We start from the raw sequence: 18,633 nt of genomic DNA, 5'->3' as shown, positions 1-18,633 counted from the left end.
AGTAGGGAGGCAAGGATTAGCCTCATGCAAGTAGGGAGGCAGGGATTAGCCTCATGCAAGTATGGAGGCAAGGATTAGCCTCATGCAAGTAGGGAGGAAGGGATTAGTCTCATGCAAGTATGGAGTTAAAGATTAGCCTCATGCAAGTAGGGAGGCAGGTATTAGCCTCATGCAAATATGGAGGCAAGGATTAGCCTCATGCAAGTAGGGAGGCATGGATTAGCCTTATGCAAGTATGGAGGCAGGGATTAGCCTCATGCAGGTAGGGAGGCATGGATTACCCTCATGCAATTATGGAGGCAAGGATTAGCGTTACGCAGATATGGAGGCAGGGATTAGCCTCATGCAATTATGGAGGCAGTGATTAGCCTCATGCAAGTATGGAGGTAGGGATTAGCCTCATGCAACTATGGAGGCAAGGATTAGCTTCATGCAAGTAGGGAGGCAGGGATTACTCTCATGCAAATATGGAGGTAAGGATTATCCTCATGCAAGTAGGGATGCAAGATTAGCCTCATGTAAGTATGGAGGCAGGGATTAGCCTAATGCAAAGAGCGAGTAGCAAATAAGAGTGGTATATTTCTTAGCTGGAGATATGTTCGGTGTCTGGTGGACTGCTTGATAGTGACCTTGTTACGTGTATATATTTGTGGATGTTACCGTTACGTCAGATGTTCCTGAGATCAAAGAAAATTGTAAGTTTTGTGAGGGGGAGGTTGGTTCGTTTCTTTGTCCGCTGGCCTTGCTTTGTTTGAGTTTCCCTAGGTAACCTGGCTGTTACGAAAATAGAGTTTTCGAAAATATGCAATTATTGATAAAAATAGAGTTATTTTAGAAAGATATTGATATATCAAGTAATTTTAGATGAACTAGTGACTATAACACATTTCAGAGATATTGCAGCTTTCTTATGTTGGAATTTTAAGAGTCCTCCTTAAAATTCTACCCTAGTTTCCGACTTTGGGGAAAATAGAAATTTTATTATGATATGACCGAACCCATAAGGCTACCTACGTATCCCCTCTTAAACAAGAATCAGGTCAAGTGTAGTTCAATCATATCAGATGAGGAAATGTAAATAATCTAAGTATAGTATCTCTTGACTGCGTCTGAATTGATTGGTTTTGGCCAGATTGCTTCGTCTATTTCTGTAAGTATGAGTGCTCCTCCTGTCAGCACCCTGTGAACCATGTACAGACGCTGCTAGTTGGGAAAGAATTTCCTTTTGGCTTCATATTGATGTGGGAAGATCTTCTTCAACACTAACTGTCCTAGTGCAAATTGCCTTGGTTTGACCCTTTTGTTGAAAACTCTGGCCATCCTATTCTGGTAAAGCTGACCGTGACATACTGCGTTCATCCTTTTTCTATCTATGAGGGCCAATTGTTCATAGCGGCTCCTTATCGATTCTGCATTGCTGAGTTAGGTTTCCTGTATGATTCTTAGAGAAGGAATCTCTACCTCGGCTGGGATGACAGTCTCGGTACCATAAACCAACATGTAAGGAGTTGCCCCGGTTGATATGTGAACCGTGGTGCGGTATCCCAACAGAGCAAAAAGAAGTTTCTCGTGCCATTGTTTGTGGTTTTCTACCATCTTCCTTAGTATCTTCTTGATGTTTTTGTTGGCGACTTCTATGGCTCCATTCATCTGAGGTCTATAGGCTGTGGAATTTTTGTGTTTGATTTTGAAAGTTTTACACATGACTTTCATCAGATCACTGTTGAGATTGGCAGCATTATCGGTAACAATGGACTCGCGTACTTCGAATCGGCAAATGATATGATCTTTGACAAAGTATGCGATGACCTTCTTGGTTACAGCTTTGTAAGATGCAGCCTCTACCCATTTTGTGAAGTAATCAATGGCTACCAGAATAAACCTGTGTCCGTTTGAAGCAGCTAGCTCAATCGGACCGATGACATCCATTCCCTAAGCAGCGAATGGCCAAGATGAGCTTGTGGCATTGAGCTCATTTGGTGACACTCTTATCATATCGTCGTGCACTTCACATTGGTAGCATTTACAGACATATTGGATGCAATCTGTTTCCATGGTCATCCAAAAGTAACCGGCCCTAAGTATCTTCTTAGCCAAGACAAAACCATTCATGTGTGGGCCGCAGGTCCCAACATGTATTTCCTCAAGTAGCTTAGAAGCTTTTTTTGCGTCGACACATCTTAGCAATCCCAAATCGAGAGTTCTCCTGTACAAGTTTCCTCCGCTGTGGAAGAAGTGATTGGACAATCTCCGGAGTGTGAGTTTCTAAGTGTGGTTCGCATGCTCCGAATATTCCCCTTTCGCCAAATACTCCTTGTTATCATGGAACCAAGATTTTCCATCTGTTTCTTCTTCAACATGGACACAATACGCCGACTGATTATGAATTCTTACCGGAATGAGATCAATATAATTCCTATCTAGATGCTGTATCATGGATGATAAAGTGGCCAACGCATCGGCAAACTCATTCTGAATTTTGGGCACATGTCGGAACTCTATCTTCGTGAACCTCTTTCTCAATTCCTGCACATGGTGCAAATATGGCAATATCTTGGAGTTTTTGGTGGCCCACTCTCCTTGGACCTGGTTCACAAGCAAATCTAAATCACCGATTACCAGCAGCTCCTGAATATTCATGTCGACTGCCATGTTAAGTCCTAGTATGCATGCTTCATATTCTGCCATGTTGTTGGTGTAGGGAAATCAGAGTTTAGTAGATACCAGATAAAGTTGATCGGTTTCTAATACCAAAACTGCTCTAATGCCCACTCCTTTGAAATTTGAAGCTCCGTCAAAGAACATCCTCCAACCGTCGTATGTTTCGATAATGTCTTCCCCTACGAATGACACTTCTTTATCAGGAAAATACGTTTTCAAGGGCTCATATTCTCCTCCCACTGAATTTTTAGCAAGATGATCTGCTAATTCTTGTCCTTTGACCACTTTTTGAGTTACGTAGACGATATCAAACTCACTTAATAGTATCTGCCACTTGGCTAACTTCCCAGTTGGCATGGTTTTTCTGAAATATATATTTCAAAGGATCCATCCTGGATATGAGGTATATAGTATAGGCACAGAAGTAATGCCTCAACTTCTGGGCCATCCAAGTTAAAGCATAGCAAGTGAGGTTTAGCAGAGAGTACCGTGCTTCGTAAGGCATGAACTTCTTACTCAAGTAATATATGGATTGCTCTTTTCTTCCTGTCTCATCATGTTGTCCTAGAACGCATCCGAAGGCTCCATCCAACACAAATAGATAGAGTAGCAAAGGCCGTCCCAACTCTGGCTAGACTAAAACCGGTGGTGTGGACAGGTACTCCTTGATCTTGTCAAAAGCTTTCTAACAATCCTCGGTCCAACTTGTCTCGGCATCTTTCCTCAGCATCTCGAAGATGGGTTCACATATGGCTGTGGACTGTGCTATGAAACGACTGGTATACTTGCGATGTCCCAAGAATCTCATCAAGTCCTTTTTGCTTCTAGGTGGAGGTAACTCCTGAATAGCCTTGACTTTAAATGGATCTAACTCGATCCCTCGACGGCTGACAATGAATCCCAATAACTTTCCTACGGGAACCCCGAATGCACACTTTACGAGGTTCAATTTTAAATTGTACCTCCTTAACCTGTCAAAGAACTTTCTCAAGTCGGCTATGTGATCTGCGACCCTCTTGGATTTGATGATGACGCCATCAACATACACCACTATCTCCTTGTGTATCATATCATAGAAGATGGTTGTCATGGCTCTCATATAGGTAGCCCCGCCATTCTTGAAACCAAATGGCATCATCTTGTAGTAGTATACCCCCATGGTGTAATAAAAGCTATTTTCTCCGCATCTTCTTCGTCCATCCAAATCTGGTGATAACCCGCGAAGCAATCTACAAAGATTGGAGTTTATGCTTGGCGCAGTTATCAATCAAGATGTGTATATTTGGCAGTGGAAAGTCATCTTTGGGACTTGCTCTGATTAAGTCCTGATAGTTAACACATACTATGACTTTCCCATTTTTCTTCGGAACTGACACAATGTTGGCTAACCAGGTTGGGTACTCCATAACCCTGAGAACTTTGGCTTTGATTTGCTTGGTAACTTCCTCTTTGATTTTCAGGCTCATATCCGGTTTGAACTTTTGGAGTTTCTGCTTTACTGGCGGACACATGAGATTAGTAGGCAACTTGTGAGCTACTATGGACATGCTCAAACCGGTCATATCATCATATGACCATGCAAAAATTTCCTCGTACTCCTTTAAGAAATGAATGTACTCCTCTTTCTCTGTTGGTGACAAATAAATGCTGATGCGAGTCTCCTTGACGGTCTTGGTGTCCCCCAAATTTATTACTTCGGTCTCGTCCAGGTTGGACTTAGGCTTATTCTCAAAGTTTTCAACCTCCCTGACAACTTCCCCGAGTATCTCATCTTCTTCATCTGAGTCACTATTCTCATGTTGCGTTGCCTCATTACATGTTACAGTCACCGATTCATCAGGAAAAGTAACAATAACGCTTTAGAAAGAAAAATATGAAAGATAACAATAAATAATAAAGAGCAATACATTTGATTAATACTTAAAACATCCAAACGAGTATGGCTCGATGAATCGAGCATTTATTTTGAAACAAGTGAGTCTTTTAAAAACAAAATTACTGAAAATCTTAAATGCCTAGAATGGCTATAAATCTGCCAAGCTACCCAGGGACTTGGCGGGCCTGGGATGGTATGGCGGTCCAGTTCCTGAGAACAACTCCTTTCTTCACAGTCTGAATGGTGAGGCCTTCTTCCTCCTCCTCCTCAATTATTGCATTACAGTCCATGCCTTCGTCCTCCAGGAACAAATTCTTCAACCCAGCTAATGCTTTCTCTTCTTCAGTTCCTCATATTGTATCAGCTTGGTGAAAAGCTTGATCCAGATGTGGCACTGGTTGCTCGAGAGGGTAATACGGTCCGCGCTATGGAAGCAACCAATCATTGTATTCTTTCCATGTGTACTGATATCCGAGCCCAAAAGTAGTACTATGACCCTTTAATCGTATTGGTTTAGTGATACCCTAAAGATTCTTCCCAAGCCCCTTGTCGGGTTCGTACCCTGAACTCAACTTGTCAGCTTCTTGAGTTCTTCAACCATGTTTTGAATGAGTAGGTCCTTCTTGGAGGATTCTGGGGTATAGGAGATTGGTTGGATATAGTGAGGCACGATTTCCATGTATATGGGGTTGTTTTGGTGAGTGCCCAGTGCCTGGGTGTAGTGGTGGTCATTGGTAGAGTTTTGAGGATCGGGAATGGGTTGTGGTGTGTTTTGGGGAGTGTGGTAAGTGGTGGTTGGTGGGTACTGAATTAGTTGATGGTGGGGTTGTGGTGGAGTTGGTATTGGTAAGGGTTTGAGAATTTGGGGTGGGGTTACGTATTGATGCGGTGCAAGAGGGTTTTGCGGATGTTGGTTTGGTGTGTTTTGGGGAGGTGCTGGGTTCTTTGTGTTTTGTTGGTTGATGTAGGGGACATTCAGGGTAAGTGACAAGTTTGCCAAGTTGCGGACCTTCTCGAGCTCTCCTTGTAACTCTAATATCTTTTGTTCCAATCTCAAGACTAGATCATTTAGTGCCAGAGTACTCCGTCCATCTGAAGTTTCTGCGTTCTCAACATTCTCCTTTTGGATACCACTTAAGTCATCCAATATTGCTTTTAGTTTGCCTTTTGTATTGCTTAGAGGAGGAGGTGGGGAGCCTCTAAATCTGGTGTGATATTGATCGAAGCCAACCCTGCACCACTACAAAGTAGCGAGAGTGGCCGAAGTAGCTTTTACCTGAGATGGCCGGGATCGAATTCCACAGGGAGCTAGAAGTGGAAATTGGATTCCTATCTAAACTAGAAATGTGTAATTGCTCTTCCAAACATCATTGGTATTTTGATTACTTCTAATATTATGCTAATAAGATGCTAAATTAAGCTAAATTAAGCTAAGAGTAAGATATTTGAAAGGTTGTCTAAATAGTTAAGGAGGCACTAGGGAAGTGGCTTTCTCCTAGGTGGATACTTGACGGATTCTCGAGTCTAAGGCAATGTAGTCATATTGGGGATTACGATATAACCAATGCACGAAACTTCTCACTTTATACTTCTTGATAGTTTGAGTGATTTTTCCCTAATTGACTTTCTCAAGACCAATTGGGAATGATAATTTGTGCAAACAATTTAGGTTCAAGTTGGGTATCTAGGTTTAACCCTTTAATTGGGGCTATCAATCTCTTGAATATCCCCCAATTCCTTGTTGGACTAATTTTCCTAGAATCAAGTTCTCTTTCTCAAGAAGAACCCAAGTCAAATAGGCACAAATTAGTGGTTGCAACTACTAATTCAATATTGAAACCATAAATTAGTCTAAATATCAAACACCCATAGGCATTCAAGCCTTAAAAGACAAGACCTATCAAATACCCACACTAGGGTTGAGCCACAACCCTAGCTAATGAGTCTAGCTACTCATGATAATAGAAGAAAATAAAGAAATAGATGAAGAAAAACCCATAAGATTTAATTACAAGCTAATTCTTGAAGATTCAATGATAAAACTACTCTAAAATTACTCAAAATGGTTAAGAACTACTGTTCACAAGCGTAGTTGAAAGTTAGAATACAACTCATGACCTAAAAATGGGAAAAGAAACTATTTATACTAGGCTGAATTTTCTGAACAAAAATACCCCTGTGGGGGTAGTGCGGTCCATACAAAATCTAGTGCGGCCACAGTGAGGCTTTTGGCTTTAAATCTCTGCTCTCTGAACTTGGCCATCGCGGGCCGCATAAAATGCACCGCGGCCACGGTGGCTTCTTTTGCGGTCCACACAAAGAGGACCGTGAACCGTATTGGCAGTAAATCTCCAAACTCCAACTCTATGAACTCCATCGGTGCATACCACACAATATCGAGTGCGACCGTAGTGAGTCCATTGCGGTCCGCATAAAATACTTTGCGGCCGCAATGCTTAGTTTTTCGAATTATGCACTCTCTGAATCTCCTCACTGCAGACCGCATCAAATGGAATGCGGCCGCAGTGGACCTATTGCACTATGCCTAGAGTTGTTCTTGGTACTTGTGCATGTTTCACTCCTCTTTGAGCTGGTTTTGACTAATGGTCACCTTTTGGACCAAACCCTGCAAACAAGTATAACATGTAAGCCTTTGAGACTGTTTTGTATATATTTTTAATCAAAACTCAAGTAAGAAGGAGTGTAAAATGAACCATAATCCCTAGTTATCAGATATGCTGATGATTCCAGTATGAGCGAACCAACTTTAGGGGATGAGAATAAAGAATAAAGAAAAATAAAAGGTAGACAAGTCAGTAAGGATTCTAAAATATATGCAATATTTAAATACATATTGCGGGAATATAAATTCGTGTCATAATTTGGGAGCCTCATTGTGCCCGAGGTAGGCCTAGCGACAAATAAATTTGGTAAAATTTAGTGCCAATAATTGCCTCATTTTATTAAAGTAAAAGTAAACGAACCAAAATGAAACTAGATAAGATAATGTCATTAATGGCTCTTGGCCTTATTACATTTGAAAGGAAAGCAAATAAATCTAATCTTATTGGTCCCAGAAGGACCCTCTCTAGACTAGATGCTCTTGTCGATCAATTCTCCCATCTCGTGCAGGTTCAACAGTAGGAATGCCCTGCCCTCCTTCATTTCCTTCGGCTTTCTGGCAGTCGGTGACCCTTTTTCTCATCTTCCCTTCCAACTCCATTAAACTCTATTCCAGGTATTCCAGCCTATCGCTGGATTTAACAGCTCTTTCTTTCCATTCGTTAATCATCTCCATATCAGCCTTGTGCAGTGCCATATGCTCGGCTTCAGACTCTCGATCTCTTTTCCGTAGATTGTTGTACCTCACCTCTGCTTCAGCAACCTTGTCTATAACCCTGTTTCCTAGCTCGACCCTTAGCTCAACGACCCCAGTTATATTGTCCTCCAACCACAATAGGTAAAGGTATGAGTGGCACATATGATATCGGTCTGGCTCAATAGTATCCTTCTCCACAATAATCTTTAAAGTCCACATGTGTTTCACTTCATTCTTATACGGGATGACGTCACCTTGGAAATTGGCTCTGAAGTGACACATTTTGGCAACCCGTGGTATGATTTGTCTCCTGCCTGCTTATCTTATAACCCTGAGAGGAGCGTAAGGGTATATGACCCTCAACCCGATCAACACCAAGTGCGAAAAATCCCTGGATCTAATGATGAATTCATCAGTAGGGAACCACTCGAACATCCACTGGACTTGATCCTCAGTCAAATTTTCGAAAAATTGTACCCATCCTGCAGCGTCCTCTAGCTGAGCAAACATGTCTGGAATATAATTCATCCTTTTGGGATGATGGAAGGCTATGTGATCATTCCACGGCCTTCACAGAAATTCTTGACGGTATTGCCTCTTTTGGAGATGCTCTAACAACCAGACCTGTAGAAGCAAGTTGCAACCCTCGAAGAACCGAACCCCTTCTGGCATTGCTCCAAAGCCCGGTACATGTCTGCAACAATCATAGGGATAATAGTGTATGTCTCCCCCTCGATCCCGTCCATCAGAGTTTTGGTCACCATGACCAAACTAGTATGGATCCTATCCCCTTGGATTGGGAATACCAACATGCCCAAGAAACACATGATAAATACGAAGACCCTGCGATGAATCCATCCTAAAGAAGTGATTGAGAACTCATTGTCAAAAAAACAGAAGGAACTGCTGTGAATGTATCTTTCATAAAGGAACTCAAAAGGTATGTAGGAGTCCTTTAGGCATTTCAAGTTATCATTTTTCTTCAGCTCCACCATTTTCAGAAATCCCCTAGCAGTGCGATTTTCACGTGCCAACAGATTAGGACTATCCCAAGGTAACCCAATAAATCCTCATATTTCTTTTAGAAGGGGTGTCATTTCTATGTTCCCAAAACGGAACACAACCCTTTCCTTGTCCTAAAACATAGTTGCAGCCTCGATCAACATTTTGTTGAGCTGAAGGTCCATCAAAAAAGGCAAGTTTCCTAGGACTCATTTCACATGGTTTGGTCACTTGAAGGAAGATCCCTCCACCAATCTAGCAAAAGTGAGGGTGTGCTAACCATATCGAATCTGGGGATCTCGTGCCTCATTTTCTATAAAACAAAGAGAGTTAGGCCCTTTCCCCCTCCAGGCTCGTCTATTTATACAGTAACGATTAGCATATTGGCACTTATTTCTTCAAATTAATGCACATAATCGTGGTTACGTCCATTGGGATTATGGAAAACCCGATGGACTTTTGGACAAGGCTTGTCAAAGGGTCATTATGTGGACAACATATTAACCCAACTAGATTTGACAATGATGCATGTGCAATTTAATCTGAGTAAGGTTGCTATAGAGGTCTAGACTAGGACCCTCAAGCGGACAATTTGAGGGGGAAAGGCATGGAACCGCCGAATGCACCGTTGATCGACTAGTTTTACCGCAAATACGCCTTTCCGAATTTAAAGGGTGATATATAGGAAGAGCGCAAACACTCATCAAGCGTTGCTATACGATTAATTACGCACGAGTGGAGTATGATGTTGAGCATGATTTATGCAGCAATAAATAGCATGTTGTCAAGTATTTGCACGTAAGAAAATAATAAATGCAGTATTTAAATAATTGAAGAGACAATTACAGAAAAAGAAAACAAGGAGACAAGTCAGTTTCAGGAAAAGAAATCATAAATGCTTGAAAATAAACAGTTAAATTCAAATAAGGGGAAATGGTACGTGGGATAAAGCATGCTTGGACTAATTCACAAAAGATAAGTTCGTTATGGTAAGAGACTAAAAATATCCCCAGCAGAGTCGCCATTCTGTCGCGCCCCTTTTTTCCCCTTTTTGACGGGGAGGTCCGGGTTTCGACATTCATGGGGGAAATAACTCGTTTCCTTTTGGGAATTGGGTATTTGAAGAGTCGCCACCTAACGGATTATGGTGCGTTAGGGCACCTTGAGAAAGTAACTCATGGACTAGTTTGCATTACCAGAGATCTAGGGTAAGGACTCGAAATAACCTTGAGGGGAAGGTGTTAGGCACCCCTCACGGTCCACAACGGTGGGTCCCGGCCGAACTTAAACTATGTGAATTAGTCATTGTAACAAATAAGCAGTTTTAATACGTACTTGCAAGTAAAGGCATGTTTTGAAATTCTAGGCACATGTATGATTCAAGTAATGCAACAAAGGGAAAGACTTGAACAAGTTGCACATATATAAAGAAAAGTAAATTTATTTAAACAATGGGAGTTGGGAAAGAGGGGTCCTAGGTTGGTTAGCCTACAGGATCATACCCACAAAATGCCCAGTAAATACTCCTCAACGAGGGGCTACACGTAACATTAGCGCGTAGTCATCATATTCCTTACTACCCAATTCCCTCCCCTAGTCATAGCCTAAAGCGTTCTAGCAACCTTGAAAGATAGCCTATGCGTGCACTACATGTCCTTCCTTGTGTCCCTGGAGGTATTTAGGGCCTCTAATTTAGATGGTTCTAGACTATCCTAAGGTTTTTAAAGGATAAAAGTCTAGGCGTCAATCAAAAACAATTAGGACTGCATTTAAAGAGGGAAAAATTAAATGCTCACATTTACCTCCACAAACATAACAAGTAAGTGCACGTCTCAAACAACAGTTTCAAGTACTTAAGAGAAAACCTTAGAACATGATATCTAGGTGAGCAGAGATTATGCAGTATTGAATTTGGACCAAAGTGTCAAAGAACTGAATTCTACTTGCCTACTGATTCTTTTAAACCTATTGAGTGTGAGCAGTCTCAAATAACAAGGTGCAGATTTATAGTTTACAGAGTTTTAATCGCCCTACAGGCTTGCCTAGGAATATAACAGTGATGTCCTAGGAGCATAATATCTATTATTGATTAAAAGTGTAACTAAACAACAAACATATTTAGATGACAGTTGGATCGTAGGATTACATCCATGCTTTCTAGCAATATTATTTAAGGCAATGTTGAAACTTATTAAAGAAGTGGACAGATTAGTTAATTAAACCAATTCAGAATAAACACGCGTGAATTAAACTGTTTTTCTAACTAAACTGGTTTTAAGTCATATAGGCATGATTTCTAATTGAGCATAAGGTGAAACAAACATCATTCATTTAACCAAAGTGAAACCCCTATATGCATGATTTCTATTAAAGCTGATTTTAACTCCTATAGGCATGATTTCTATTAAAGCTGATTTTAACTCCTATAGGCATGGTATCTAGTTATTAAAAGCTGATTTGATCCTATAGGCATAGCTTCTAATTGTGGAAGTAAAGCAAACAAAACTTATTTTAAACCAAAGCAAATCCTATAGGCATGTTATCTAACAAACACATTTGAATCAATAAAGACCCTATAGGCAAGGTAGCTACCCAATTTTACAATATATAACTGTAGACACCGGATTTTTGACCCTCCCCGAGAATTTTCACATTTTTAGCGTGAATATGTGAAATTGGGTCTAATATAGCCATTTTAACTATTTTACTTTATTTCGTTGCAAAAAGAAAAAATCACAAAAATACATATATAAATTTTAGTTTATGTATTTCTCATAAACTTGAAAAAATACAAAAATTGTACTTTATTTTGGTACTTTATATAAATTCGAAAATTACAAAAAATATAATTCTATTAATGTTTTGTAGTCATTTTAATTTTGGAAAAATACAAAAAATATTACTTTATATTTTGTCTTTATTAAAAAACGAAAATTACAAAAAATAGTTTTATTAATATTTTGTAGCTATTTTAATCTTGAAAAATATTTTAAAAAAGATATAGTTTTGTTTAAATATTAGTCTTATTTTTGGTAGTTATTTTGCTTGCATAGGACTAGTTAAGCAACGTCGTGTCCTTAATCGGGTCCGAGAAAAAGAATAATATTCGGGTTCAAACTTACCCGCTTTTAGGCCTAATTTTCGGACCTAGCCCATAATAATCCGAGTCCGCCACACGTGGGGAACACGGACGGAATCCCATACACGGGGAACCCCACCACGCGTGGGGAACACAAGCCTCGAACCCCACCACGCGTGGGGCTCATTTTTCTGGACAAATGGGCATTAATACACGGACAAAAGAATTTGGAAAGGGAGGACTTTTGAAATTTTTGAACGGAAGAAATTTTTTTGGAGACTGTTCATCTTCTTCTTCTTCAAAAGAAGAAGAAACCCTAACGATCCCGGCCCCCACTCCTTCCACCTCCAGTAAACCACCAAACGACCCTTCAACCAGCTCCCTCCGTCGTCGTCACTGCCCGTCGATCACTGCCCAAACAGCCCGTCACACTCCCCACCGTGAAACCACCATAAACAAACCCAAGCACCACGTCCAAACCCACCACGACCACCGTCAACCTCCAGCTCCCCCCCTTCGTCGTCACTGTCCAACCAACGACCAAACAACCAGCGAACACCACCACCCAAACACCAGCACCAAAAAGACCCAAACTCCATCGCAACCACCGGCCCCGTCGAGCAGCAGCTATTGCTGCTGCTGCTGCTGTGTCACCTTCCCGACCAGTCCGTCACCCATAATCATCGTCACTCCTCCTCCTCCTAGCTCCCTCCATCGTCGCTACAAACAACCCCAACTCCACCACCCGTCACTGTCCCTATCCCCCAGCCCGGCAAGCAACGCACAACTGCTCCTTCCTCGTATCCAAACGACCCCTTTTTCTGCTTCATCCTCCTCGCGTCGACACCGTCCAAACGCCCGTCAGCAGCCCCCTCTCGCGTCGACCTTACTGCTGTCGACGTTGTTTCATCTTTCGCGAGTAGCTGTGGGTTGCTGCGATCCTGCTTGGCCGAGTTTTCTGTTTTCCGTCGAGGTCGACTTTGGTTCGTCGAGGTCCGGTACGTCAAGGTTGTTTGTCCGAGGTTTCGTCGCAGGTCCAACGCATCGGACGATAATATCAAGTAGGTCATCTCTGTCCGTGTCCTTCATATTTGCTGTTTAGTAACATGTACATGTGTTTGTTGAAATACAATCCTAGTTCATGCGAATAGTATGCAAATGAGCGAGACATATTCATATGATGTTTGTGAATTGCTAGTTCTTGTTAATTAACTCCGTATGATAATGAAATTTGGTCGTGAATGCATTTCCTTTGTTTCGTCATGTTAAGTAGTTATTCGGCATTTTGTTTCTTCATGCTCAGATTATTGTTATCTAAATGTTTGTCTTAATAGTTGTTTGTATATGTAATAGTAATGTTAAAATCATAGTAGTAATTTAATCCCGCGGAAAAATATTCGTTTCATCAAATAAGTTTAATCTACAACCCATGACCTCGCGAAGTAGCAAAGAAATGTAGTCATTTTAGCCTTGTCCTTTTTCTAAAAAAAAAAAGAAATAAATAAATAAAAAACGAGACTAGCTTCGCCAAAATAAATGTACAGATTGCGGATCCCTCACACAATATATGTATTAAATAATTAGAATTCGGAAGGACCGTTTAGCGAATTTCACGGTCTTCCCAAAATAATAACGCGATAGTCTCTTTAGGCGCGTGTTTAATATTTTACTTTCTTAAGCCTGGGTGTGCATTTCATGCGAGCCGAATCCAAATCCCAAAACATCAAATAAAACGTGTTCCGGATTGTGAGTGCATTTCATGTGATGTAGTCCAAAGACGTGTTTTAAGCGATATTCACATTTCTTTTAAAAACAATAATAATAAAGCGGTTAAAAGATAAAATTTGCACATAAGTTCATATTTGTATAAAATCAGATAATCAAGCCGAATATAATAGTTGAGCGATCGTGCTAGAACCACGGAACTCGGGAATGCCTAACACCTTCTCCTGGGTTAACAGAATTCCTTATCCGGATTTCTGGTACGCAGACTGTAATAAGGAGTCATTCTTTTTCTCGATTCGGGATTAAAATTGGTGACTTGGGACACCCTAAATCTCTCAAGTGGCAACTCTAAAATAAATAAACCAATCCCGTCTCGATTGTCCTTTAATTGGAAAAACTCCCTCGTACCCTCGCGGGTGCGTAAAAAGGAGGTGTGACAATAACTACCCTCCCTTTTTCACTAATCACCCCACTATTTGTTTACAATAATTAGTACAGACCAATGAATTGAGTAAAATACATAAATAGAACAAAAATTAATATATAGGGAGCCTGAAGTAGGCCCAAAGGATTTTCAAGCCTCCACTAGTCTCAAATGCCAAAGTTCCTTAACCAAATTCATGCCTAGGTGTGTTATAGTTCTCTAAGGACCTTAAGGATCCCGGGCAGTGCTCACACATAGGCTTTTCTCAAATAATAACTGATTTAGGTACAGTGTGGAAATGCCAGCCCTGACATGCCAGAGTTCAGAGAGATCTCAAGGGCCTCAAGGCAGTACACATATCAGAGGGGCAGGACCTAGTATTCTAAGAGTAAGTGAAAGTTCATGATAGTTTGAAAAAGTTTAATAGAAAGGTCTTAGGACTGAAAAGAACTTCTGAAAACCATTAGTGATAAAATAGTTTGAGGGAAAGTGTAAAGAAACAATTTTGCAATCAGAACACAAGATAGAGAACAAATAAGCTTTAGGAAGTAACTTTGGCATGCAACTTTTTCACAAGGGAAGAAGGATTGGGAACATAGAGAGTACATCTTAATAGAGCACACAAACAACATGACACATAGAGTTTTGAGGGGGGTTCCATAGAACTAGTAGGTAGAATGCAACAAAGATTACAACAGAAACTTGTTGAAGACATCTAAACCACACAGCTAGAATCACTTTTGACTAACTTAGTAAGAGTGAAACAGAACAGGCAAAGACTTAGGTTCTAGGAAAGTATTAACAGGTGAAGGCATGCTAATTATACAAAGGCAGAGTCTAGACATGCTATATAGACAGAAGTCAGTCAAACAGGCTTAGTCTCATATGTAGACATAGCAAAAAGGCAAGTAAGTGGAAACATACAAATTACAACTTTGAATAGGCAGTATTAGGTATGCTGGGTAGGCAGTAAACAAAAGCAAGAATGGACTCAGGCCGCATGAACTAAAGCAGTAAGTAAACACATAGGTTTTGATTCTTAAAATTAATCAGAAGCATACATAGTTTAAAGAAAGAAAACACAAGATGTGAGCAAGGTATTGTTCAATTCCCAGCCTTGGCTTGCAGCCGGCTAGAATAACAGGGATCACAAGTAGCAAAAAGAGCAGAGAGAGAGAGCCTTTTAGAGTGTAAAGTGATAGTTTTTGAACTATTGTTCGTGTGTAGAAGCTAAAATAAGAGGGAGTTTATATTATAATAAAGATTAAACAAAATAAGGTAAGAGATCAATGAAGTAGCAATTAGGGAAATTCATGGAATCAATCACATGTAAAATCAGCAAGTCTTCCATTTAATCAAGGGATAATCAATCAGCGGTAAAAGCAAGACAGATATTTAAGGAAATGAATCAAGTAAAGTTTGCGTATAGAGTAGGTAATTGGGGGTAAATAAACAGAAGTTTTAATTAAGGAAACAATCAATAAGAATCTGCAAATAACAAATAAGGCAAGGGAAAACTAATTAAGGCAAGAAGTTCAATCAAACTGAGTAGAGAGGTAAGAATCAAATGTTTCATTAAGGAGAAGAGTTCAAATCAAACCAGGAAATAAGACTTCAGAATAGTCAAGGGTTCAATCAAAGAGGAAATCACGTAAAGAGTCAGCAAGTTTTTTGCAGACAAAATAAGGCAAGAAATGAATAGTTAGGATTCGACACATAACTTTAACGAAACAAATTGATAAATTAAGAAAACAATACTGATTTAAGGAGAAAGATATAGGTCTTAACATGAATAGTCAGAATGAACATAAACATATAGGATCTGTAGAAAAGTTGAACTAAGAAACTCAGTAGAGACATATTAGGATAAGAAAACCACGAGACATCTAAATGGCTAAAGAAAAATTACAAGAACCAAGGCAAGAACACAGTCAGTACACAAGTACTCAGAAACCAAACAAAGAGCATAAAAAATTAGGGCTTTTAGTATAAACGAGTTAAGGTTAGAGCAAACCTTACGAAATCAGTCAAGACACATAAGAAGCAGAAGATGAAACACTCAAAACTATCAAACATTTTTGAAAAAGAAATTTTCGGGAAACCCTAGTTTAGGAAAATGGAAAACCATTCAAAAATCAGAAGATCCATGTAAAAATCAGAAGGTTTTTCATAAAAAATCATATTAAATAGGTCCAAACATCCCAGATCTGTACAAATCTAAGAAGTTCAGAAGAAAGAAATTAGGGTTTTGAGAAGAACAATCACGGAGATGAAGAAGCAAACCTAGAAACCCATAGATATAGGAAGATCTTACTCGGAGTCAAACCGGGATAGCCTGAAACAGTCTAGAAATGGCCATAGATGCAATCAAACTAACCCTAGTCCCTTGAGGACCCTGGAGAAGGTGATACCAGTACAAGAGAGGCCATTAGAGGCCTGGGGGGTGATGCGAAACCACCATAGATGGCCATAGATGAGTGACAGCGAGGTCCGATTAGGGTTAGGTTTGAGAGCATTTTAGAGATGAGAGGATTAGGTGACGGCGGGGACGGTAAGGGAAATGAGAGAGTTTTAGGGGGGTGGGTCATTAGGTTTAATTTAGGAAGGGGAAACCTGGACCATTGATCAAAATGATCAACGGCCAGGATTTGGCTGGGTGTTGGGTTGGGGCATATGGGTATTGGGCCTGGGTAGGTTTAGGTTAAAATTGGGCTAGTTGATAGGCTAAGTTTTAAATGAAAAGGGGGCTATTTGTTAAATACATAATTAATTGCTAAAACAATTTTTAAAATGGCTAATAAATTAGAAAAATGATTTTGATGAATTAAAATGTTTTAAAGTAATTACTTAACATTTTAAAAATATAAAAAGCTATTTTTAGGTAAAATAATGTAATAATGCATACATAGGCTATAATTGCAAAGTAAATGCAATCATATCCTAAAAATACAGATGTGGCTATTTGTGCAATAATTGAGACTTAATACAAATTCAAATGATAAAATTAAGCCACAAAAATTATTAAAACTATTTTGTGATGCAATTTAATGATTGTTTTATAAAATAAATATTGGGAGAAATTTGTTAAAATATTTTTAAAAATGCAGAAATTATATGAAAAATACTAATTGATGCTCAGGCATAGTTTGAAATATTATGGGAAAAATGGGTATCAACAGTGGATTTACGTACTCATACTACACTTGTTGCACATTTTTGTGCAGGTACATATATGTTTAGTGGCCTTGTGAGAGCAGAGGCGTGTATACATGAAGGGACTTAGGTGAGTTGCACTCCATATTATGACTCGCAGCCAGCAGAGTCTCCTTCAGAGTATTTATATTTCTCCTATCCAATTTGTATTCCAGAAAGATGATGTATTTTATTTTATATTCCTAGTTGATGCTCATGCACTTGTGACACCGAGTTTTGGGGTGATTATGGGTTGTCCTGTACTGAAATTGTTAAAAATATTATTATGTATTCTGTAAATCCCATCTTTTACTATTTAATTGGAAAATATGATTTCTAAATATTGAAATGAGAACCAAATTAAGTATTTATTGTTATCTTGCTTGATAGTGGTGTCCGGCGCCATCATGATCTTTAATGAATTTTGCGTTGTGACAATATGGTATTAGAGCACTAGGTTCACTTAGGTCTCACGAGTCATGAGCGAGCCCAATAGAGTCTTGTGGATCGACACAGAGATGTCTATACTTATCTTCGAGAGGTGACAAAACTGTTAGGAGCACTTCCCTTCTTGATTCCTCATTGTGCGAATTGATCCTTTTGAGGCTTGTACCTTTATTTCTTTCCTATTCAATCTTATGCGACGTGAAACGCTTGTTATGGATTGAGAATCGAGGAATTGTCATGGTACTACACTTATGGTGCAGGATGTTTCTACCTACGTATTTGATTGGGCTATTACTGTCGTCTTTCGGAAGGTCGTCCTATCGTTTCAGCTAAGCATCAATGTTACCTAAGGTTTTGAGATTTGGCATTGATTGTTGTTATCATTCATGCGTTGCTATCGCACATTGTTTGTGTAATTGTAGGATGCTTGTCTAGGCATCGAGGCAGTGAATGACCTGAAAGGAGGTTTTACACAGTGCATGATTCAGAGATTCAGTATTCTATTTCCGGCGGAGGAAAGGCAATTGGACTAGGAATGTTCAGATTTGGGTTGATGGAGTAACGAGTCTTGGTATTTTCGATCATGGTAGAGTTTTCAATTGTGATGTGGTTTCATCATCCTTGTTGAATACATTAAGGTTCACCGATGTTTTGGCATTCTTCAATTTGCCTCCAAGGCAGGGTATTGTGAAATGGTGCCTGAGATGCAGTTGTTAGAGATAACGAAGTGTATCGATTTCGGAATCGAATTGGTACTTCTAGTATTGATAGCTTGAGAAAGATGATCTTTTAAGTGGTTTAGAGTTGGCAACGGCTCATTTGTTCAGGTGTTACGGAGATGGATTCAGATTTGGGGCAACAACTAGGAGACGAAGGACAAGGAAGGACATGTGGGAGGTGTTTTGCGG

The sequence above is a fragment of the Nicotiana tabacum genome, chromosome 18 (genome assembly GCF_000715075.1).
Source record: "Nicotiana tabacum cultivar K326 chromosome 18, ASM71507v2, whole genome shotgun sequence".
Taxonomy (NCBI): Eukaryota; Viridiplantae; Streptophyta; class Magnoliopsida; order Solanales; family Solanaceae; genus Nicotiana; species Nicotiana tabacum.
Note: the sequence above shows the minus strand (reverse complement) of the source record.